The sequence below is a fragment of the Vicugna pacos genome, chromosome 11 (assembly GCF_048564905.1).
Source record: "Vicugna pacos chromosome 11, VicPac4, whole genome shotgun sequence".
NCBI lineage: Eukaryota > Metazoa > Chordata > Mammalia > Artiodactyla > Camelidae > Vicugna > Vicugna pacos.
Window position 1 is genome coordinate 88410259 of NC_132997.1, and position 27212 is coordinate 88437470.

Consider the following 27212-nt stretch of genomic DNA (forward strand, 5'->3'; position numbering starts at 1 on the left):
GTGGCTGCACCAATTTACATTCCCACAAGTAGTATAGGAGGGATCCCTTTGTCCACACCCTCTCCATCATTTATTTTTTATAGACTTTTTGATGATGGCCATTCTGTCTGGTAGTATGAGATGATACCTCATTGTAGCTTTGATTTATATTTCTCAAATAATTAGAGATGTTGAGCATCTTTTCATGTGCCTGTTGACCATCTGTATGTCTTCTTTGGAGAAATGTCTATTTAGGTCTTCTACCCATTTTTTGATTCAGTGGTTTGTTTTTTTGTTATTGAATTATATGAACTGTTTGTATATTTTAGAAATTAAGCCTTGTCAGTTACATCATTTGCAAATATTTTCTCCGATTCCATAGGCTGTCTTTTCATTTTGTTTATGGTTTCCTTTGCTGTGTAGAAATTTTTAAGTTTGATTAGGGCCCGTTTGTTTATTTTTGCTTTTATTTCTATTGCCTTGGGAGACTGACCTAAGAAACATTGCTACAGTTTATGTCAACAAATGTTTCACCTATGTTCTCTTCTAGAAATTTTATGGTGTCATGTTTTATATTAAGTCTTTAAGCCATTTTTAGTTTATTTTTGTGTATGGTTTGGGGGAATATTCTAACTTCATGATGTACACATGGCTGTCCAGCTTTCCCAACACCACTTGCCAAAGAGACTGTCTTTTCTCCATTGTGTGTTCTTGCCTCCTTTATTGAAGATTGATTGACCATAGGTGTATGGGTTTATTTCTGGGCTCTCCGTCTGTTCCATTAATACATATATCTGTTTTCATGCCAATATCACACTTTTAATTACTGTAGATTTGTGGTATTGTCTGAAGTCTGAGAGGGTTATGTCTCCAGCTTTGTTCTTCTCCTTCAGTATTGCTTTGACAGTTCTGAGTCATTTGTGATTCCATATAAATTTTATGATTATTTGTTCTAGTTCTGTGAAAAAATGTCCTAGGTAATTTGATAGGGATCACATTAAATCTGTAGATTGCTTTGGGTAATATGGCTGTTTTAACTACATTAATTCTTTTAATCCAACAGCATGAAATATCTTTCCATTTCTTTAAATTGTCTTTTATTTGATTTATCAATGTTGTATAGTTCTCAGCGTATAAATCTTTCACCTCCTTGGTTAGATTTATTCCTGGGCTTTTTTTTTTTTTTGATGCAATTTTAAACAGAATTGTTTTCTTCTCTCCTTTTTTTTTTTCTGCTATTTCGTGCATTTCTTAATTGATTAATTAGATTGTTTGTCATTTTGTTGTTGTAGTATATTCTGGATTCTAGACCCCTATAAGATTTGTGATTTGCAGGTATTTGCTCCCATTCTGAAGGTTATCTTTTCACTTTCTTGCAAATCTTGTTTGATGTACGAAAGTTTGAAATTTTCATAAAGTCTAATTTATATATTTTTACTTTTGTTATTTGTGCTTTGGTGTCATAGCTAAGAATTCATTGTCAAATCTAAGGTCATGAAGGTTTACCTCTATGTTTTATTCTAAGAGTTCTGTGGTCTTAGCTCTTATATTTAGGTCATTGACCCACTTTGAGTTAATTTTTGTATTTGTATGAGGTAGGGCTCTGACTTTTTTTTTTTTTTTTTTGCATGTGGATATCCAGTTGTCCCAGTACCATTTCTTGAAGACACTCTTTTCCCCCATTGATCTTAGCCCCCTTGTCTTGGCCCCCAAATCATTTTGCCATAGATGTATGGGTTTATCTCTGGACTCACATTTATATCCCATTGGCTTCCATGTCTATCCCTACAGATACTTTAGCTAAGTAAAATAAGAATTGTGAATTATCTCCAGCCTTTTAAAATTATTACCCTTTAATTTTAATTAAGTCACAATTATGTAGATACTGTGTTACAGGCACTGTGCTGGGTGGAAGGAACGTAAAGTTGAATACAGCACTGTCCCTACTCCCAAGAGAGAGCCTAATGTTTAGTGTGAAGCCACCATAAGTAAGTCAGTAGTTTAAGTTCAGTCTAGTACGTGCTAATGTTGAGATGGACTCAGGATGCTATAGGAGTGTAGTGGGTACTCATCAATCCATTCAGCTGCAGATAATTCATCTAAATCAACCGTGAGACCCTACTTCCCTGCCAGGAATTTTTCTTTCAAGGAAAGGTGTGCCTGAGTCACTTCAAGCCAGGAGAGGTCCCAGGAGAGGTTCTAAGGGGCTCTGGAAATGAAGTTTTATCACTCTTAAAGAGAAAGCCGTGGATAATTGGTCTCTTTCCAATGGAAATAAATTAGGAAAGGTGTTCCCCAAACGATACCAGCAGTCTTCCGTGAAGCCACAGTGGAGAATGTAGAGCAGAGAGTCAAAACTGAACTGGGTTTTTACTGGCATCACTGAACTACTGGCTCAGCCAACCCTGAGGACTGAACTGCCTCTGTGTGAGCTCACCTATTTCTGGCAATCTGAACATGGAATTACGTTTCTTGAAGATGAAACATCCTGATTATGGGGGAGTGGGCATAATGCCGGGAGTATATCTAAGTATGACCAAGGACCAGATACCGCTTCCCAGAAATGGTGATATTTGAATTGAATGTTAAAGAACAAATAGCAGTTAGCTAAGCATAGAAGAAGGAAAGCAGCACTGCAAGGAGTGTAGGGTGGGGATCACAAAGTGTGAAACATGAGCTCTGCTAACAAAGACTTTACCATATAGTTAGGATGATAGAAAATAGATGTTAAAAGACAATGCATGCCCTGACATGTGTTACACCTCTTCGTTTTAAGATCAGCTCTGTTAGGAAGGTAAGTGAGTGTAAGGGAATAGATAGGAGAGACACCCAGAAGTGCCAGAACTCAACAGTAACATGACCGAATAAACAAACAATTGTTGAAGCCAGATGTGTTGATACCATGTCGAAGTAATGGCTTACCTGAGGAGCTCTCCAGGCATCAAGTCATAATCGAGAGATCCCGGTATGTCCTAGGTACTATCTGCCTATAGCTATGTATTAAATCTGTGGCATCCAGTGCTGTTACCAAATCTTAGATGGTGATGTCTTCTGATAAGTTCACATTTTGAAAGGCGGGGAAGACCTTGAGGTCATTTTGTGGGTTTCTAGGACTGAACATTGAGTATCGATAGCCTGATAAAACGGCAGTCTAGTTTACTTATCAGCAAGGAGGAATGCCTCCAACTGTGGCAGCAACTCCAAGTCTTCAAATGATGGTGCTTATCACACTGTGTTTTCATTGTGATTTAATTTCCCATTTGAAATGAGATCAGTGAAAGAATCCCCTATTCAGGCTGACAAAAGTGCTGATTTGCCTGACAGTTTTTTTTTTTCTCGACATAAATTAATGAATTCGAATTTTAGTTTATTTTTCACTGTTTTTTGGAGTCTTGATTCTGGCAAAGCTGTATGTATATTGGTTAAGACTGCACACTCTGAAAGCAGACTCCCTGTCTGGGTTCAGATAGCAGCCCAGTCACATACTAGCTGTGTAACCAAGAGCCACTTAAGTTCTTTGCCTCAGTTTCCTCATCTGTAATGAAGGGATGATAATTATAGAACCTTTCTTATTTAGTTGTTGTGAGAATTATATGTTATCCATCTTAAGTTGCCTAGAATGGTACTTGGCATGAAGTACGTAGTCAATAAATGTTATCCAATAGCCATTTTACTGGTATTCCATTTTTCCAGGACTGACTCTGTCAAAAACGTTGATAAAAACAACTTCCTGGGCCCATGAGACTAAGAACCAGAAGTTGTTCTATACTGGGCCAGCTGAGGCATCACGACTAAAAGCCTGACTTGAGCAACCAGCCAGTATCCTCGGCGGCATCACTATCTTTCATCCATTGCAGGCATGGTATCATTTCAGACCATGATAGAGTAAGTGAGGTAGCTGTCTGCAGAAGGAGATGGGTTCCTTAAGTGACAGTGATTTTCCCAGGGTCACAACATGTGCCTGTTGGATTTGGGGCCTGAACCCTTGTCATCTGACTCCATAATCCTGCAGTCATTTCCTTGTATAATGAAAATGCAAGACTTCCTAGCCCTCTTCTGCTTCTCTTGTTCTCGGATTAGTAGGATTTATATGAGCAAGTACAGTCTGATGTTCTCCAAAGACGTTTCTGCTGGCCTGGCTAAAAGCACCATACATCCTGAAAAATCATACCCCCTGCTATGTGAATGCCTCTCATTGTAGAGCAAGTTCTGCTAAAAGATGATGCAAGAAGATCTCTTGGAAAACACAGCACTTAGGTAATGGTACGTTAGTCTCCTCGAGGACAACTTTTTGATTCCACTTCTTAACAGAGTCATCATGTATCATGTAATTGTGTAAGAAAATTATAGTAAACGCATCTGAATTTCTTGCAGCATACACATATAACTTGTATTATTTATATTGTTTAGGGTACAGGCTGAATGCTGCAATAAGACTCCCTCAAAAACAATATGATAGAAATGTATTTGTCTCCCATAGTATCCCAGGGCTGGAGAGTGGTTCAGGGCAGGCAGGCAACTCTGTTCCACAAGCTCATCCAGGAACGGATGTCCATCCTTCTCCCATTTTCTTCTGTCCTCTGCAGTGTTGTCTTCATTCACATGCTGAAGCTGGCTCTCAAGCATCACATCCTGACATTCCAGCCCATGTGACCATGAGAAATAAGAAATCAGAACTTTTTAGAATTAATTTTTAAAGAATATGTGTCAGTAATTGCACCCATCACTCTGTTCGTATTCCACTGTCCAAAATTTAAATACTAGCTTCAGAGCACTATGGAAAATATGGGCTTTAACTATGCAGCCCTGCACTTGCAGGGTATTCTATTACTAAAACGAAGAAGGGAAGAATTAATTCTGGAGAACTATCAACAGTGTTTATAGAAATCCACGGGGGTAAGTGATTTCTGGGGACTAGATAGAGGCAAGGATACCACAAAGGCAAGTAGTCCAGTTAACTGGATGTGAATTAAGAAGTCATACTGTGGACTTGTGAGGTAGAAAGTGAATCCAACTGTGTGAATCTAATAAATGTTACTGGGAAAGAAGCACCTTATCTTTGTGACTGGGATAAAGAAAGAAAAAAATCAATGCTTATTTTTCTGTGATCTTCAGTGAATAAGCAAGTTGACTGTAAATAAGAACTCCTTATCTATTAAATTCGAAGTAAAAATAGGAGAAATAGAACGTTTCTTTAAATGAGCATTTTATAGTTTTTTAAGAATCTGTTTGACTTAGGACATCAACCATCTTTCTCTTTCTTACTTCACTCAAATATCTAGCTGATTTTATTTATCTTAACAAGCTACCTAACTTTACATGTTGTGATATTTTTGGGTTTTTTTTTGAGTTCCTTAAAACCATTAATATAAAGGGAATATGCACCTGGTGATGGAGTGCTCCATTATTTATTTGTTATTTATCATACTGGAAAATTCTAGTCGGTAGAGAATAGTAAGATTATCACACATGCACACAAGTTTTTGATAAGCCACAGTACATGAATAATATAAAACAAAGTTTTAAAATCCTGAATCAATATTATAAATACGAATCCTAGGCCCTAAAGCTAAAATTTCAAGGGACAATATTCTTGTCCATTATTCATTGCAAAAATGCACATATCTCTAATGGGAAAACACTTCTAACATGAAGTACGGATCTGTGGGTCTTAGTTCTGCCTATGCTAATGTGAGTACTTTTATCACTGTGAGTTTGTAAGTTGGGTTGTTTTGGGACTCGTCTTGGACAGTTGTTTTCTGGGTGTTTAAATTTGGTCTGTAGATGCACACGGTAAGGAAACAAACATATTCTTTTCTTCTGTGGGCTTTAGAATCATTTCATAGGCATGAGTTGAGGCGCTTTGGTAGCAATTTAGCCATGGGCTCTGATTCAGAAGTAAATCTAGTCAGCAATAGTAACAAATGATTACTTGCATTTGTTTCTAATTGCTTCCAAGATAAATAGAATGAATGATAACTTATTATTAACATTGACCCCCAAGCCGACCTATTTGGATGTATGATATATGCATCTGAAAAGCTGTAAATAATATAAGCACGAGCTAATATTTTTTCTCTTTAATACTTTTAGCAACAAATTTTTTATGTTCTAGAAATAAACAGAGAGATCCTGAGGTACTTGGACACCACAGATGCCTTAGAAAGTGAACCTTTTCATATTTCCCATTGTAGGCATGAGAGAAAGTCTATAAAAATTTGGCATTAGCTGTGGGTAAAGATTTTTTTATTATAAAATAAATTTACCTTTATTATCTTTATTCTTTATTACCCTCAAATCTGTCATCATTATTATAATAAAGGGGGGAAGCAAGTGTTTTATATAATATCTTAATAATGTAATATTAATGTTACCAAGATCTGAAAATTGAAATTAGTATCTATGAAAAAAAGTCAGCCAAACTAATTTCATCCAATAAAACATCTTAGGTCACTTCAAATTTTGATATATACAACACACCATGATTGATATATTCTCATGTTATCGTTGCCAAATTATCCTTACCATTTTCAAAGTCACTACAATAAAACAGATTTTTCCATTGCATGCTGCTTGGTAGCAATTCATTACTTTCTATAATGGCACTTGAATTCAATCAACCATATTAAGCACTGACCTATTTCCAGAATGGCTCAAAAAATAGTGACATATATATTTGGATTTTGATAGTCTGTGATTCTGGTAAAAGGTAACATATTTTATGGCTGATAGAATTTGTACTGGAACAATGAGTTTAACTGACCACCAAACAGTAGGCAAATAAGATGTCAAAAATTCATTTAAGTTATTAGTCCAGTAAGCCTAGTGTAGCTGTATCCTACATAAGCCAATGGATTCGAGTAAAATTATATTTTAGAAAATCATCATTGGCCTTTACTGTTGGAGTAAAATTTAGAAAAATGCTTAGTTTAAAATATTTTAAGGTATTTATTTGATTTTTTTTTTTTTTACTACATAGAGGTAAACATTATGCTCAGGCATTTAGAGAGGCAGTTGATTGACTCTAGATAGATGATACATCTAAATATTTTAGATGTATTTTTAAATACACATCACAGAATTTTATGAATATTTATTACTTATTAAAACATACTTTCATAACCTTTCAGTAGGCAAAGATTTCTTAAACAGGACATAAAAATCTTAACCATAAAAGATGAAAGTAGTGAGTTAGATTATATTAAGATTAATAGTTTCTTTTCATCAAAATACATGATGAAGATAGTGAAAAAATAAGCCATCGAGTGGGAGTAAATATTTTCAAAGCATAAATCTGGCAAATGACTCATATTCAGAATATATAAAGAACTTTTTACAAATCAATAAAATGATATGGCTAACTCAGTAGAAAAAGAGGTAAAAATTTGAGCAAACACTTCACAAAAGAGGATATCCAAATACTCAATAAGCACATGTAAACATTTTTAGTTTCGTCAGTCATTAGAGAAATGCAAAATAAAACTGCAATGAGATGACACTACACAGCTACCAAATGGCTAAAATGAAAACATAGGCAAGTTTGTTAAGGATCTGTAGCAAATGAACCTCTTCCAGCATTGACTCCAATGCTGTAAGGAATGTAAATGTTACAACCCCTTTGGATAACTGTTTGATGGTATCTGTTAAAGCTGAGCATCTGCCCCCATCAAACAGATTTCAATCCCACTCCTTCTTCCAATAGGAATGCACACATCAGTTCACTAAGAACACATAAGAATGCTCATGATAGCACTACTAGCAATAGCCTGAACCTGGTCCTGTTCAAATGCTCATCAACAGAATTTTTAAAAAGCTAACAATTGTACACTCCTCTGGGGACACACACAGGAAGGAAAATGAATGAACCACTACTGTTACATGGAACAGTATGGATGAATCTCACAAGCGTAATGACACCCAAGAGAGAGGGAACAGAAACACAAGAATAAATACTGTGTGATTAGGTTCTTTTAAAGTTCAAAAAAGACAAAACCAGTCAATATTTATGTCAGGTTAGTAGTGACCCACGTGAGGGGCAGTAGTCACCGGAAGTGGTAAAAGGGGGCTTCTGCTAACGTAGGGCTTCTTATTCTGGATTCTAGTGATGCCGATATATTCAATTTTTGAAAATCAGTTGAGCTGTCTACTTATGATTTATGGACTTCTCTGTCTTCTCTGCTTCAATAAAAAAAAACTATTAAATATGTTCGATGGGGGCAGGTGACCAGCAAAAGGGACCCAGTCACAACAAGGAGACCAATCCTGTAAGCCTCTTTGTCCTCTAGGGTCTGAGACTCTCCTCCTTCACACAGAGACATGGAGGCAACCTAGAAACCAATAGAAGGGTCTCAACATGTCCTCATTCCATGGAGAAACATCTTGCTCCTATGCCTGGGAAATCCCTTCCACTTCCTCAGGTAACAATAGCAGTTACCAGTGGGAGCCTAGAAGTACCAAATACATCATTAAGACCAAAATAAGATGAAGACTCTGAAAATTAAACTGCTGTTAGAGGCACAGCCCAGAGAGGATGCCAAGATCTCTGTACTAAAACTAAACAGAATGTATGCCTGCTAAAATAAAAGATTTAATAGAATCCAGAGTCTCCTTACACAGTTGATAAAATGTCTAGCATGAATTAAAAAAATCACCCCTCTTATCAAGAACCAAGCAAATCACAACTTATAAAAAAAAAAAGACAATCAGTAGATACTAACTAATATATATATAGAAAATAGATAAACAACTAGTTTAAAGTGTGTAGCACAGGGAACTATATTCAGTATCTTGTAGTAACTTATGGTGAAAAAGAATATGAAAATGAATATATGTATGTTCCTACGTGATTGAAGTATTGTGCTGTACACCAGAAATTGACACAATGTTGTAAACTGACTATACTGCAATAAAAAATATATTGAAAAAGGCAATCAACTGATGCCAACTAGATGAATCAGTTGTTAGAATTATCAAGAAAGGATTTTAAAGCAGTCACTATAAAAACTTCAACAACAAAGTATAAGTTCTCTTTAAGAAATGAAAACGTAGGAAACGGCATCAAAAATTGAAGTTATAAAAGTCAATATACAAAAAACAATTGTATTTCTAAACACTAGGAATAAATACTCTAATGAAATTGAATATGATTCCATTTACAATAGCATGAAAAAGAGTAAAATACTTAGGAATGAGTTTAACAAAATAATTACAAGAGTTGTACACTGAAACTACAAAATTTGGTTGAAAGAAAGTAAAGACCTAAATAAATATGTTGAGGATATGTTAATGAATTGGAAGACAACGTTGTTAATATGATAATGTTCTCCAAGTAGTCTGTGGATTCCACACAATCCCTGTCGAAATCACAGCTGCCTTCCTTGCAGATATTAAGAAGCTTGTCCTAATATTCATATGGGAATGCAAGGGACCCATGATTGCAAAACCATCTCTTGAAAAAGAACAAAGATGGAGGACTCATACGTTCTGATTTCAAAATTGAATGTAAATCTCCAGCAATCAAGGCAACGTGGTACTGGCATGAAGACAGAAATGTAGATCAGTGAAATAGAATTGAGTCCAGAAGAAACCTTAACATTTGTGGTTACTTGATTTTTGCCAAGCTTGCCAAGATAATTCAATGGAAGAAAGAGTATAATCTTTTCAACAAATGGTGCTGTGATAACTTGATACCTGTGTACAAAACTGTGAAGTTACCCCTGCTTCACTGACTTCACCTTTGTGGTTTCAGCATTGACATGATTCAGACCACACCCATATATAATATAATATGATGAAATGCTAAAAGGTAGGAACAAAATGTGGTTACTTATAACTACTGTTATTTTACAGTGTTCTACAAGATGAACCAATGTAACTAGATATGAAACATACTTATGAAAAGTGGAATAGACTCTACTGAAAAGTCAGCATTAACAGTAAGATAATTCACTATTGCATATAATTACAAAAGTAATATAAAAGATTTTTTTTTATTCTTTGCCCATGTAATAATTATAGCTTCCTTGCAAAATCTGATTTCAGCTTGATCATGTGATTATTTGATGAACTATGAACAGTCTTCTGGGCTGAAATTAGAGGAACTATCATCTTAATTGTTTAAGAGATTTGTCAACAGAATAGAGAGCCTAGAAACAAAACCACTTGTATATGGTTGACTAATCTTTGACAAGGGCACTGAACACACAATGTGGAAAGAATATTCTCTTCAATAAATATCCCATGTTGTTGGGAAAACTTAGATATCCACATGCAAAAGAACGAAATTGGACCCTTATCTTTCACTGCTCACAAAAATTAACTCAGAATGAAGACTTGAATATAAGACTTGAAAATTCACAACTTCTAGAAGAAAGTATAGGGGAGAACTCCTTGGCATTGATCTTGGTAATGATTTTTTTGCTTCTGACACCAAAAGCATCGGCAAAAAAAGCAAAAATGATGTGAGACTACATCAAACAAAAAAGCTTCTGCACAGCAAAGGAGACAACAAAATGAAAAGACAACCTACAGAATGGGAGAAATATTTATAAACCATGTATCTGATAAGACTTAATATCTAAAATGTGTAAGGAACTCTTACAACTCAATAGCATAAAACCAAAAAATGCAATTTAAAAATGAGCACAGGATTCAAATAGATATTTTTCCAAAGAAGATATTCAGATGGCCAACAGTTATATGCAAAGTTGCTGAACACCACTAATCGTCAAGGAAATGCAAATCAAAACCACGATGAGGTATCACCTCACACCTGTTAGGATGGCTGTGATCCAAAAGACGAGAGATAATGTAGGCGAGGATGTGGAGAAATGGGAACCCTTGTACTCTGTTGGTGAGAATGTGAATTGGTGCCACCACTTTGGAAAACAATATGCAGGTTCCTCAAAAAAATAAAAATAGAGTTACCATATGATCCAGTAATTACACTTCTGGATTATATCTGAAGGAAATGTAATCTGTGTCTCAAAGAGATATGTGCATCCCCCACGTATATTGCAACATTATTCACAGTAGTCGTAATATGGAAGCAACCCAGATGTCTACTGATGGATGAATGGATATAGAGAGTGTGGTATATACACATAATGGAATATTATTCAGCCTTAAAAAGAAAGAAGAACTTGCCATTTGTGACAACATGAATGAAACTATAGAACATTATGCTAAATGAAGTAAGTCAGTCATGGAAGGACACATATTACATGATCCCGCTTACATGCTGTGTCTTAAATAGTCAGTCTCTTAGAAGCAGAGAATGGAATGGTGGTTGCCAGAGGCTGGGGTCAGAAGGGAGGAAGAAATGTACATTGTTTTTCAAAGAATATTTCTTCTGCAAGATAAATAATTTCTAGGGATATACTGTACAACATAGTATCTGTATTTTAAAATGTGATATTGTACACTTTAAAGTATGTTAAGAGGATAGATCTCAAGTTAATTTGTCTTACCAAAACACACACATACACACACACACGTGAATGCAAGGAAACTTCTGGAGATGATGGATGTGTTTGGTACCATGGTTATGGTGATTACATCATGGGTGTATGTGTATGTTCAAACTTACCACGATGTGCACATTAAATGAGTACACTTTTTTGTATACCAGTTATAACTCAATAAAACTAAAAAAAAGCACATTACATAGTGTAGTATTCAAAATCAGTCAGCAAGATCAGAAGATGTAAGGCCATGCATAAAATCAAGGATGTTTCTATATACTCTTAATGAACAATGAGACACTGAAATAAATTTAAGAAGTGACATTCGCAGTATCTCAAAAAACCATGAACTATTTAGGCAAAATTTAACAAAAACTACAAAAAACTGATGAAAGAAATCAAAGACCTAACTAAATGGAGAGATATACTTTTTGCATGGATTGGAAAAATCAATATTAAGATTTTAGTAGTCCTCAAATTGATCTATAGATTTAACATGATCCTAATCAAATTTCCAATGTATCATTAATAAAAATCAGTAAGCTGATTCTAAAATGTATGTGAAAATGCAAAGGGACTACAATAGCCTGAACAGTTTTGAGAAAGTACCAAACTGGAGGATTCACAACACTTGACTTCAAGACCATTCTAAAGCAATAGTTCCCAACAGGGGGACTGTTTTGCATCCCCAGGGAATATTTGGCAATGTCTGATGCCTTTTTGGTTCTCATAACTGGGAGCCTTCTACTGACATTGAGTGGATAGAGGCTAGAACTAATGTTAAAAATTTACAATGCACAGTATAGCCCCAAATAAAAGATTATCCAGCCCAAAATATCAAGTGATGAGGTTGAGAAATCCCTCTTTGTAAAGCTGCAGAAATTAAGACAGTGCAGCATTGGTGAAAAGATAGATGCATAGCTCAGTGGAACATAAATATACCCACATACATATAGTCAATTGATTTTCAACCAAGATGAAAAGCCATTTTAATGAGAATGGATAGACTCTTTATCAAATGGTGTTGGAACATTGGGCATCAGCATGCAAAAAAATAAATAAGTCTCGATCCATACTTCGCATGCAAAAATTAACTCAAAGTTCATTATAAACCTTAATTTAAAACCTAAAGTCATAAAATAGCTAAACATAAATATAGAAGTAAAATCTGTGTGACCCAAGTCAGGCAAAGATTTTTTAGATATGATATCAAAATCAGGAGAAATTGGACTTACTAAATGAATATGAAATGCAAACCATAGACTGGCAGAAAATATTTGCAAAATACATATCCAACAGAGAGCTCTGGAGTGTAAAGTCATATGTTCACTTTGGAAAAACAGGCAGTTTTTAATATACATAAACATGTACATACCATATGTCATAACAATCCCATTCCTTCGTATTTACCCAAAAGATATAAGAAATTAAGTGCACACAGAAGCCACACATGAACATTTATTATAGCTTTATTCAAAACAAAACCTGAAAACAGTCCATACGTTTATCACCTGGTAAACGTATGAACAAAGTGTGGGGTAGCCACAAAACTGAGTCCTGAGAAAAAACAAAACCCACTGCTACAACAGCGTGGATGAATCGCAGATGCATTATGCTGAGCGGAAGAAGTGAAACTCGGTGAGCTCAAGAGGCCTTTTTGGACTCTACTTATATGAAATCTGGACTACACAAAACTACAGGGGAAAAATAGATCAGTGATTACCAGGGGCCATCATAAGGGGTGGGATTAGCTAAAAAAAAGGGCCGTGAGAGAATATTTTGATGTGATGGGATTGCTCTATTTCTCGATTAGGGCGGTTGTTACACACTTGTATGCATTTATCGAAACTCATAAAAGTGTAATTTTACATTATATAAGTTATACCTCGAAAAAACTGACCCCAAAATTTAAAAAAATAATACCAAAGATAAAACCTGACCCAATGTCTTCTGTTTAATAAAAATAAAATTGAAATATGTAAATAATACGTTTGCCCGTCTTACCAATTACACACACATATATATGAATATATATATGCATCTGGATTTTTTTCATATATTTCAGCCAAAACAGTATGTCATAGGACATTGAAAACAAACACGGATGTGAAAATTCAGTCTTCCTCTGTTAAGCTAGACACTAAAAAGATTTTCAAAACATAAAAAATAATACCACTCTTCTCACACATTTTTAGTTCTGTTAAAGTTTTCATGAAAGTGCATTACTGTTGCTGTTCTGAATGAATTAATTTTTTTCAAAAGCTCAGTTTTTATTTCTAATATGGTAAATTTTGATAGCAATAATCCAAAAACCCCCAAAGTTTTGGGGGGATCCTTAATATATTTTAAGAGGGAAAGGGAGTCCTCAGATCAAAATGTTGGAGAACTGTTGCTTGAGAAAGTGGAAGACCAATGATGTTGAAGATTCTGGTGTCCTGAATAACCACAAGGAGCAGAGCTGCTGAGCAGTCTGAACTGACACGCTAAGATTATTTTGCGGTGCAGAAGTAAACTCCATTGTTCTTTAATCAGTCTACTGCTCGATCCCTTTTCTACGACAGCCAGCCTTACCTTAACTAATATGATAACCACGAGAAGCCCATTGCTGCAAACGTTGCTACAGTCTCACATTTAATTCCCACAACACTATGGTGTGTAGGCATTTTAAACACATTTTTCACATGTGAAGAAAATGAGTCTCAAAGAGATGGAGTATCTTTGCCAAGGTCACACAGCTAAAAAGTTTCATATTCAGGCCTTGTTCCAAAACCTATATACGTTCATCATGCATTTACAGGCTTGGAGGCAGAGAGACATGAATTCATATCCTTCTTTAACCATTTACTAATTTTAAGATTTGGTAGCTATTAAATGAAACTTGGATTAGTACCTATTTCACACTGCTGTGAGAATTTTAAAAATGAATATAAAATTTGGTCCAAGGTAAATACTAAATAAATGTTAACGATTATTATGCCTCGGTGCCTCTCCTCATCCGTACAGAGCAGGATTTCATGGTAATTTGAAAACTTCGTGTAAGATGCTTAGAAGCAACATTCCTGGCATGTTGTTAGCAAACAATAGGCGGTAACTGTAATGATCGTTCCTGCATTTGCTGTGCATGATTATTTGAGGAAACCTTCATTCTAGTAGACTCATTCTTGAAATCATTTTAAATGCCTAGCATTTTATCTAAAATTTCTGGTGAAACACTCACAGCTTTGAAATGAGATATTTACAAGACAGAATCAGATGTTAGCACTTCTGGCATTATTTCTCAGTTGAGTTTAGAGAATATATGGTCAGGGACGTTATCTGAGGTACGAAGATTTTGCCTCATCATTTAAGTCTAAGGGACAGGCTGAATAGTTTATTCTTCCAAGAGACTGTAAAACATGAAATAAGATTTCCATTGCTTATTGTTCTCCACGTTTAACAGCAGGAGGGGATATATCCAGCTTGTCAGTCCATTCACACTAACGTGAGATGTTGTAACATAAATGAGAAACTATATAACTTCTCTATTTAAACCTATTACTTACTCATGAGAGACACAAATGTATTCTCCTAACTTAAATACACTGTCCCTCTTGGAGAAAGTCACTGAAAAAGTAATACAGTTAAAAAATTTCTTCATCCCTTGTTCCTCATCTTCCACAAGAGGTTTCTACTACCATTTCCACCGTTATTAGTTCCACATACATATATGTATGTGTATATGTGTGTGTATCTCCTCTCGGGTTTTTCCTTTTTTATGCACTTAGAGGCACTACAGGACTTGCTCACAGTTTTGGCGTGTAACCAAACTGGGTTCTTGCCACACACACTGGGAAGAGAAGATCCGTGTCGTACCATGTGGATCCATAGTATGCCTGCTGGGAGCCTTGACAACAGCAGACATTAGGAACACGCTCTGAATGTTTATCTGGTGGTTTTATTTCTTCTGTTTGTTTCTGGCACTAATTCAGGGTGGAGTTAGCCTGAAGTTGTTGAACCGCTGTTGTAGTCGACTTCATTTCCTGCCACCCCAACCCAATTGTGTTTGAGGTAGAAGGTGAAGAGCGAAGGTGGTGAAGATGAACACAGATATGTTTGAGTCCTTGGCATCTCAAGGCAAAACTGGTATTTGAAACCAGATTTCTGCCTTCGGGTCCCGCATTCTTTTGCCTGTCCTTTGTTCCAGCCATGTATTCTCTTTTGTATGTTTTTTTCAAAATTTAGAAGGGATTATTGGAAGTTATGGAAGACATAGAAAAGGGATGACCTTCATTGAAAGGGTCTTAAAGTTATACTGATTTTAAGAAATAGGTATAATTTTATTATAATGTTCCTTTAAAACTATGCATTGGTATCTTATGATACTGGCTACTGAAGCATGACTATTAGTCTCCATTAGGTCTGCTTTGGACCTTTTTTGTTAGATAATGTAGAAATGCTCATTTTAGTAACCAAAGGAATTTATTTCTCTCTCAGGGAGCAGTTTAATGTAGATGTTCCTGTTGATAATCTGTTTTCCTTCATATGGTGAGTCGAGGACCCCTTTCCCTTCCATCTGTGGCTCCCTCATTCCGTCGGTCTTCCAGTGAGCAGAATGGTAAATATTCAGTGGAGAAGGCACACCAGCTTCTTAAAAACTATGACCTTGAAGTGACACACATCCACATCTGCTGTTTCATTAGTATGTATCCACTGATGGATAGCTAGTCATCTCTGGCACAGACTCTTCTAAGGTATTTATCACTTTAGGCATTGTCTCATTATTTGGCCCTTAGTTTAGTTCATTAGCAGGTTTTGTGAAATTTTATTTTAATTCAGTGAAACAGCAAAATAGCAACCACCACACTCTGTGCAGAACATTTACATGTAATATTCCACATGTCAGCGCAAAGAATATTTCTAGAGTGAGAATCAGGTCCATGTTTGCCTCTAGCGTCGACCACTCTCCAGGTGTGTGACCTTGGGAAAATCACTGATTCTCTCTGAGCCTGTGTTTCCTCATCCATAAAAGAGTTGTTATGACCTCCAAGGATCCTTTCAATGTTAAAATTCTATGATATTTAAGTTATGCAAATTTTTAAAGTTTGGAGTGTCATTTTTTTCACTTATTTACTTGTCACTTTAATTTAAATGACATTTAATGTCATTTCATGTCCGTAGTCCTTAGGAAAGGGTAAAAATTTTGGTATTTGTATTTATTCACGCCTAGTTAAATTTAACAGCAACATGAAATAAATGATTACCTGTTTGGATATAATTTCATAATAAGGCCTCTGAAGGTCGTTTGAAATACTGCACTAATTAATGTTTTATTTCCAGCCTTCCTTAATTATTCCAGCCAGATGGTCCCTTATTTATGTTATTGCTAGAGGTTTCCAGCTGAGGTTGTTTGATTGTTGAAGAAAAATATGTGATGGCACCATAAGATAACTGTAATTGAATTGTTAGGTATGTTGGAGCATTTGAGCCTTCTGTCCCTGCTCTATCCACATCTGGGAAATAAGTTTGTTAACAAAGCACTTTGACACCTCATCTGATGCCTGAGTGAGATTCTGAACTACGTGGAAGGAATTCAAATGGGAAAATGACTCTGCATTTTATAGTAAAAAGATGCACTTTGCAAATCTCTCCCTGTGCAAAATTCATTTTGTGGATGATAAAAAAAAAACTTTAAAATAAGTACATTTTTAAGGGCATGATCTGTTTTCCAGTGTCCTAGTAAGTTCAGGAATAAGCTGTTCCATTAAGGTCAAATTTAAAATTTGTGCAGATTAACCACCATTTAGGAAGCAGTTAAATGGAATTTTTATGGCATAGAACTTCAGAAGTCTAAATGAATTATCAGCTGAATAGATAGTCCAATAAAAGAAACAGACTTAAAGTGGAAGTTAAAAGTGATAAAGTGTCAGTAAATTAGAGAACAGAACCGAAAGCTCCATTGTTATAAAGAACAATAGACCTCCTGAATTATCTGTGTTTCTTTGGAAAGTATCTCTTCTTGTTTCACTTGTGAGTTTTAGAATTACTAAATAAATTAATAGCATTTGAGCTGGAAGCTTCTATCAGCCAAGTTAGGTAGGACGCCTTATTAACATGGCCATAGGCAACTTAACACTGGACAGTTTTCTTCCAAGCAAACGTGATTTCATTATTATAGCACTTAAGCTGTGCACATGCAGAATAAATCAATTCAGTGACCTTCATCCCAATATGTTCAAAGACTCTGAAGCCTTAGTGTATGGAGAGCAGATATAACTGGACACTGTTGTCCAAGCATGTTAGCAGTTCAGTCTCTATGCTATGTCACGGAAGATTTGTTTGTTTTGTTTTTGCTTGTCATGGTCTGTGTATAAATATGATTTTATTGGTCAGAAGACTATTTTCTTTAAATCAAGCTACTGTTTGAATAAAACATACTTGATAGATATTTATTGTTAATTACTAAAGAGGTATCAGATCTGGGAGATAATTTGATATTAAATGAAATGGGCAAAGTAAAACAAATTAATAACTCCCAGTAGAACACACACACACATGCGCGCGCGCGTGCGCGTGCGTGTGCATTTGCTTGAATAGGAAAATTGACTGTGTGGATTGTAAAAGATTTTTAAAGAAACTAAAGAGGAAAATAGAATGTAAGGGGATTGGATTCCTGCTTTGTCTTTTTAAATTTCTTCTGTCGTTTGCTTTCTTTTGCCAGTGAAAATTAAATGGCACACTTAAGACAGCCATCTTAAAAGCACTAAATGCTGCTTCATAAGAGAAAAAGCTTAATAGAGTGTTGTCTGGCATTATTTTTATTATTATCATCTCATCCCCATTTCTGCCATTTAGTTAGGTGATTATTCCAACCTGGATAATTTCTCTCTGCACTAGTCTTTTTGGACCAATCATTGAAGTAAGTCTTCTAATTTATAGCCCTGAACATTTCAGTTTAACCGTGTGGAACATATGCTATCTAAGAATATCCACACGTGCTTCAAAAAATATTCACAGTTCTAGGCAGAACAAGACTCAGTTTGAGTGTTCTCTTGGCTTGCCATGGAGAAACGCTTAACCACCAGCCCTTAATTGAGCTATTGGCCATCACTTAGTTTATAAGGGGAAGATCAATGTTCCCAAAGTCGGTACGAATTAAAAGAAATGTTAGATTTGAAAAGATGACCAAAACATTCATGAAAGTCATTCAGATATAAGAAATTAGAGAGGGTGCCTTTACATAAATATCTTACTAGGAATCATTAAATGTGCTTCTATAGGGATTCATAAGAAGATGAAATGGTACCTTTGACCAGTTTGGTTTAATTATTTACTTTGAAGTTGACTTGTATAGTTCTTTTGTCATTTAGCAATGGCTGGTTAGTGCTGAATCGATCTCTCTTCTATATAGCAACAATATATAAATGCTGTATATGGAACTTAAAATTATCCAACCCAATAATATTAGCAGGAAGTAAACACCAGGATGAACTCATTAGTTTTCTACCATTATGACCATGAAGACAACTGTAGTTTTCTTGATTGATACCTTTATAAAATAGGTTATTGGAATTTATTTTTTCTATATACTCAGAGACCATCCTGTGAACAAATTTGTTGTAGATTTTAATGCATTTATGTTAAAAGTAGAATACTAAATGATTGTTAGCAAAGAATTATTCTTTATAGAGTTTTAGCCTTTTATATAATTTTGTATATTTTCATAACTTTAAAGATAGCATTTCTCTATCCAAAAGTACCTGCCAGGAATCATTGTTTTTTGTTTTACCTTCAGACTAACATAGCCTAAGGAGAGGTAGAGATTTTTCTCTTTTGTATTTTTCTCACTGTACATTTGAGGTGATAAAATCATGTATCATTCTCAATTACTAGAAAATAATTCACTAAATCTGATGTGAGCTAAAAGCCAGATGCCTAGAAAATATTTGCACTAACCAGCAGTAATAGGTTTTGATGCACATTTTGTCTCTAGTATATCTGTAACATACTTTTCCTCCATCTATTTTTGAAATATATCTGGCCAGCGCAAGCGAACATGGACAGATAGCTTGTAGAATGGAGGAAATATTTAGGAGAACCAGAATCATGGGAATACATATATAACCATTCCTGCTAATTGACAATAAAATGCCATTGTTTTTAAGGGCAAAACCTTAAAGAAGTAGCATACTCAAGGTTTCATATAGTCTCAAAGCATCAGAATGAGGGCATAATATCCTGCATACATCTTATTTTTAAGAGCCCTAAAGCACATAAAGATTAAGTGTTTGTTTGTAATGGTTAGATTGTTACATTATAACTGACTATTCCACTACATTTTATGAATCCAAAAATTAGGTAAGAAATGTTTACTAAAAGGTCTGAATTTTATTTTGACAAAGAGACTTTTTTCTGATTATGTCTTATTTTCTAAATCATTAATGGTTATTTATTCTAGGTGATTTATTAGACATTTATAGTGAGTGTAGATTCCCCTTCAATTTAGTGAAATGGAAAAATCTATTATTACCAATTTAAATATTATACTTAACCTAGTTACTAATAAAAGCTAGAGCTGAAGCTTTTGTAAAAGTCACTTTTTAAGTAATAGCTTATATTTGTCACTGCATAAAATAATTGTCTAACACTAAAACTGTAAACATTAAATCAATAGGTAAAATAAAAAAATACAAGCAAATAAAAAATACGTTTAGCTCATAAATAAAACCCTTAAGATTTATGACATTAAATTTAAAAGCTTTTCATGTGTATTTATTTTTGAGCTTTGATTTGTGGCTTTTCAAAAATGTTATACTGGTCACTTACAGGTATGCTTTTATATATGTGGCTGTGTGTGTGTAAGCATTCATCTGAAATTATCTTCTTCGTTTATTTTGCCCATCAGTGCCTCCTCATGGCTTTCAATATGAAATTCATACTCATCTGCACTAAGTAAAAGGCACTAAATGATATGATCATTGTGATCTCTCGTAGGCATGTCTTTCAAAATGTCCTTCTGCCCAAAATTCTCCATAAATTCTTCCCAAGCCACACTGGCTTTCCCCTGAATTCACCATGATTTCTCTTCTCCAGCTCAGTTCGTAACCTTTGCCCCTCTGTTTAGAATGTTTGCTAACTCCTCCACTACTCAAAACAGGCATCCATTCTCAAACGACAATGACACTATCCTGGTAATGGACCTTCAGCTGTCAGGTGGTCCTTGTCCTCTGGAGGGCCTTCCTGGGCATGTCACCCTCAGTCTGAGCTAAGTATTTCTCTTACTTTCTCCTGTAGCAGCCTACACTTTCCCCTATTGCGGGACTTGTCACACTGTATTAGAATTGCCTGTTTACTTCTCTTTCTCCCCAATGTTCTAAGTTGCTTGTTTGCAAAGATGATGTCTTTTTAAATATTTTTATCTCCAAAACAATACAGCACAGTGCCCTGGCACATAGTAAGCACTAAATAAATGTTTATTTCATTGTTTATCAAACAAAATTATTCAAGAGGTCCACCTCCACATGCAGTCTTAAATGCGCCTATGATCACATCTTTTTATGCATAATTCTAACTTTAGATAATGTATCTTGAATGTTAGTGTAAAATACGAAGACAGTGAAATAGCCCTCTATATTTGTCTCTAAAAATATGTTTATCCTCGGAACCTAATGCAGTATATGTGGTCTGAAACATCCTATACATTAGTGACATTTTGTCAATATAGGGGATGTTTTCCAGTCTTTTGCACATAGAAGAGATTGGCATTGCTGTTGTAGAAAGAATGAAAATCTCTTTCTTTTCTCCTTGACTAGTTTAAAATATTACCTGGAAAACTAGTTTTTTAACTGTTTGTAGTTGCATTTTTATTTTTTGAGTGAAATGTTTAATTCCTTGAAATAAGAGACTATGTTTTATATAGCTTTTGCGTGGTGTTTCACATGTAGTTAGTGTTCACGTTTAGGTAAGTATGAGAATTAGACAGGAAACTGAATGATTTTCACTGTCGCTTCAAACAGGATATGTTGGGTTTAAGATGACCACAAATTCTTTGTCATTACTCAGAAAGATAGGAGACATTATGACCCCTTCTCTTGCATCCAGATGAGCTCTGTGATGGCTTTGTCCCGTTGTGCACTGTGGAAAGGACACTGTGCTCATTTCCAGGCCCAGGCCTTGAGAGACTGGCACCTTCCACTCCTTGTCTCTTAGAAGACTTGCTTTAGAATATTTACTCAGAGTAGCCAGCTACCGTGTAGGACAGTCTGTCTTTTTGAGACCACCATGCTGTGGATAGAGGGAGGGGAAAGGAGAGAGAAGGGAGGGAAAAACAGAGAGAGAGAAGGAGAGAGAGAGGGAGAGAGAGGGGAGAGAGGGACAGAGAGGAGAGAGAGAGACTAACCAAGAAGCACCAAGGTACCAATGTATGACTGAAAAAGCCATCTCAGAAGTGGGGTTTCCAGTCCCAGTCCGCCCAGTTGACTCAGTATGAATCAGAGCTGAACCACATATCCAAATTCTTTCAAAATTCCTGACTCACAAATTTGTGGCTTAAGTATTTGTGTGGTTTGTTAAGCTGCAGTATATAATCAGAACAAAGGCAATGACATGGAAGCCTCACATAGTTTAGGCTCTACATCATGAATAATAAGTATAAACATATATTATCATCAAGACCATTATTTTACTTAATTGAAAGCTGTTAATGGATGTTGAAAATATCTTTATTATACAGCCTAAAGGAGAGTGGATCATGAATTCTATCTTGATCATCCTTAGCAACTGTCACTTGTTGCCAAAAGCTTCCTTTGATATGTCTTATTAATTAATATATTATTCAGATTATGCTTTTTTTCTTTAAATATTGGCATGAAAAAAGTCAGAGGGGGCTTAAAGAATATAATTTGGGGCGATAAATAGAATCCAAAATGACTGTCTCATCCTCTGATAACCGTCTCTTCTGAATTTTGTAAACACTTTCTTTGATTTGCATGTTCTGAGGCTTAATTTTACACCTTTTGGGCAAGCCCAGCCCACCTGGGTGGCAGCAAGATGAGGACAATAAACTGCTGCAGACTGCTAGCAACCCAAACAGACCTGAGTTCTTTCTGCATATTAATGGTTAAAACTGAACACGAGGAGGCCATATGAATGGATGCAAACTCAGTTTGTTTACCTCGACAGTGATCATGTCAGTGGAAGGAACAAGAGAACTTTTAGCTGTTAGGTTTGGTACGTTTTCTTTCATTTATAACTAAAGTCCTTCACCTGGTGATTTTATCCTTTGTCTACTACAAAAGTCCCTCCCCAAATCCCTCTTTAGACCATCCACTAAGTGGGAAAATAAGCCTGACCATATGTACTGCTGGTGCTAAATACTGTTTATCTGCACATGGGTTTTCTCATTACGATGTTATTAGCATAAGTCAGGGACTCCCGTGACCAGGAGAGGTGGGAACAGCACGTCTGCTGTTTGGTATTAGCCAGGCCTCCTGCTGCACTTGTTGGTCTCCAGCAGTGTTACTGGCTCACATCACTTTTGTCCTTCCAAGAATTTCAATCAGTGATTCTCAACTCTGTGCCATAATAACAAATATGTTGTAGTGACCCCTTGGTTAGCATGGAATGAAACTTATTGCCAATATAATATACAACAGTACATGATTTTTAAAAGCAATAAAATGCCCTCATGTAGCAGACATAACAGGAAAGTAATTTATGAAAAATCAATATGTATTTTAATATCCAAATGTTTGTATATGTCTACGCTATGAGACATAATGAAGCTGTCAGATGCTTTCATCTGTTCACAGAATTACCACAAATATGACAGCTCCAGATGCTGACAGATAGAGGTTCGTTGTATTAGTGACTCATCCATAAAAACAGCATTGCAGTATAGTGATGTGATTTTCCGAAAGGGTGAACAAGCTCATGGTAAATTTAGGAATAAAGAACAGTTTTCTCTTAACATACATGGAAGCTGCATTCTTGAAAAATTCGTTGTTAATAACAGTGCAAAACAGACTTCGTGTTTACATTAAAATGCAGTTAGGTGTTGGACTTAGATAATTATAAACAGATGGATGTTTGGTAAGGCATTTGAATGTAATGTAGGAATCAGTACAGTTCCTTGTAAGGAAATATCTTGTGTATTGAAGTGCATTACAATGTCCAGCTCCTGCCCATTAAGTGTCAGCCCAACTGTTTCTCCCATTCAGTGTAACAGTTCTCCCATTGAAAGACCCGTAACAGATTTCCCTTACCCCCCTACGGATGGCATTTCCACCAATCCTCAATTCTCTAAGTTAACATGTAACTCCTAACTGAACATAACACAAAACATTACCATATGTATGTAATGACATTATTATAACTTCCTCTTTATGACATCTCTTACCGAATTCTGTATACATAAATCTTGACATACACATTTCATAATTTTAATGGTATATCATCTAACTAATGTTACTCATAATATTTTATATTATAACCCTGTTAGGGCAAGAGCAAATTTTATGGGCGAGATGAAGATTGGTAATACGGTTTTAGGAGATCTCAGTATAGGGTGATCATCGAAGTGAAGGAGATTAAGATGGAGCAGGCAGGTAGGCAAATCAGAAGAGTGTCATTGTATCACATTCCGAGAAAAGGACATTTTGAGAATGCTTGGAGAAGGCAAGAAAGGGCTAAGAAGGGATCGTGGAAAGAAACGAACAAGTTGACAAAGAAACATTGACTAAGACAGTTTCAATGGAGAGGTGAGGGTGGAAACCAGACTGGAGAAGTACAATGTGAGATAGTAAAGAGAGATGTGAGAGAGTAAAGAGTAAAGACAACTTTTGCACATATTTTTTTGGTGGTTTGGTGGTGGCTCAGGGACATGGATCGTATGTAGGTATGTACACATGTGAGGACACACATAAACATGCATTCAGGCGTGTACATTAATGAAGGTGTCTTAAGGAGGTTTAAATGCTAATGGAAACTGGCAATAGGGGGTGGATTAAAGATTCAGGAAAAGGAAAAATCAGTAGATTTAGAGTCATGGGAAGGTGGGAGAGGAACGTATTAATTTTGTCAGTTTATGTTGTTCTTTCCTACTAGCCTGAGCCCTGAAAAGGCAGGAGCTGTACATTTCTTTGTGTCCTCAGCACGTGAAACATTACCCAGGGAATACTTCTGTATTTTACTTGAAGGAAAGAGGGACCAATAACTTGCTAAAAGACTTAATTTACCTCGGAACTCTTCCAAGATCCTGGGCCAATACTTTCATTCTATCCCACCTTTAAAAATTGTCAAACATATGTTCCTTAAATATGCTATCTATGGAAACATTTTAAATTATCCATCTCAGAGATTAAATAACAGTTTTAATAACTTTGAACTGGTATTGTGTCTAATTTCAGTGCCCTTATAATATGCACTAAATGACAAATGTGAGAAGTGAGTAAAACCAATATGGTTAAATTTAATAAAATATGGCTTTGAAGAACCTACATTATTTCCACAGTAATATCAGTGAGATACATGATTAAAGACTTCCTCAATATTACAGATTCCAGTAGTAAGAGTAAAATGACTTCGTGCAGACAGCTTTTGCTTCCCTGGCCCTGTATCTCACCTGTTTTTTTTTATTGATTGATTCTATTTCAGGAAACTCAAGTCTGTTTACATCAGATTAGACTGTATACCAGCCACATGGTTTTCTGTCATACTAAAATTTCAAATTTAAAAAATGATCAGAAGTTATCTAGATTCTATAATAATAAATCATAATATATTTCATGGCTCTTGGCTTTGATGACTCAAAGTAAAGTTTCATCTAATTCTGTTGGTGGTAGTGGGATGTTATTTTGGTGCCAGGGTGATGTGCACTCTTTGCAGTCTCTTGTCATACTTTCTTTCTGAAGCATATTGAATAATCACATATTCTTAAAATATATTATATTTTAAGGATTTTTAATAATTTGCAGAGAGCATCTAATTTATGAACTTAGATGTTATCCCTCATGATAGAATTTCAAAACACCAAAAACAAAATGATGAGAAGATAAATCCCAATTATCTGATCATTTAAAGGATAGAATTATTAGGTTGATGGTAACTTGATTGTCTTACATCATAAAAAATAATGTTCCAAATAAGACAAAAATAATTTTACTGAAAGTATTCTCATTTAATATTTAAGGGAAAAAGGAAGCAGTTAACATATTCTTGACATCAGCTGATGAAAATTAGATTAGTTTATATTAACATTTAAAGTAAATAATATTGAACATGGAAACTGTAAAGTGAAAAAAATATATATTGTTATCTCTTCTAAAGAGTGATGAAAATTTTTATTATAATACAAATAAAATTTACTTTAATTTTTAAAACTAGATTTCTCTTGGTTGCATTGTTAATATATGTCAGGGTCTGTACCAAGTGTTTTACATATATTATTTCATTTAATCTACACAACAGCTCTGTGAACTATTATTATTCATATTTTACCAATGAGTAAACTGAGGTTCAGAGAGTTTAGGTTAACTTGATATGGTCATAAGCTAGTAAGTAGGCAAAACAAGAATTCAAATCCAGGTTAATCTGACTTGGAAACCAATGCTCTTGACCACTATTGGGTGCTGTCTGCATATATGTATTATAATCTTAGCAATTTATAACATTTGATTTATACTTTAAGTATATTTATACAATCGTAATATAATTGTGACTGTCATTTTTTATATCTTTAAATGTATTAAAGGAATATTTAGGTAGTACCTATTACTATGCCTAGAATAGCAGTAGATGACGTGGGTTTCAAAATGTGTAACAAGCTGTCTACTCTCAAGGAATATTCACTCTAGCTAGAGAAGGATGACATACATAAATAAAATAATTAGTGAGTGGTGTAGTCCAAATTGTGTGTTATTTATTGTCACATAATGGTATAATATGCAAAAATATGTTTATAAATAATAAAGGAGTTTTAAAAGAAAATTCTACAGGAGTTTTAAAAGAGGAGTTTGAGAGCATATGTCATTACGGAAGTTTTTTGGAGGAGATGAGAACAGGCATTAATGGATGTAAAATACTCGCTTTGAGCACACAAAGTGGACTTGCTGAGATCCATCTGCTTTTAGATAAATTTTCCTTTAAAGCCGAATAGTGCCATTCATTGTTTGGTTCTGAAAGTACTTTTAGCGCAGTCACCTGTATATTAGTCCGATGTAGCCAAGGTATTTTCCTTGGAATCCTAGCACCCAGCTTGGCTAATTGAGAAATTTCTCTGCATGGTCCATACCATTTCCCCACAACTCCTGCCTTACCTGAGTTTCATCGTGGAGGATGTGCTCCACCACATTCCCACTTAAAGGCAGCCCCTTTACCATGGCATCCCTCCCTGGTTTCTGCTCTCACTGAGCTTCCCTTTCTCATCCCTTTATCAGTCTTCCCCACTAAAGGGACGGCTAGGTCCTTCCCAGCCTCCGCGGCTAACTGCCTCCACCCTGGCCAACTCCCTGTGCTAATCCATAGCAAGCCTCACAGTCAGCATCACGCTGTGGTCTCCATGGCAGAGTCAGATGTCCTGAACTTGTGCTTTAGTAACAGGGACAGCCTCACCATGACAAAGGCATGGCAGAGAAGGGCCGTGAATCATCGCACCATTTTAAATCCCAAATGTCATCTTTCTTGCTGTGCTATTAGATATGAACAATGATAATTTATGAGGATAATATGTAGGCTTTTGAAAATTTCTATGTCTCATTTTCTGAGTAATACATATATAGAAAGAAAATATTTTTGTTC

General features: G+C 35.4%; 1 protein-coding gene across 4 annotated transcripts in view; it reads left to right on the forward strand.

Annotated features, from left to right (window-relative positions):
* The window catches only part of ATRNL1 (attractin like 1), a 626998-nt gene that overhangs the window by 334766 nt on the left and 265020 nt on the right, over nt 1-27212 (forward strand). The gene's annotated exons all lie outside the window — the stretch shown is intronic.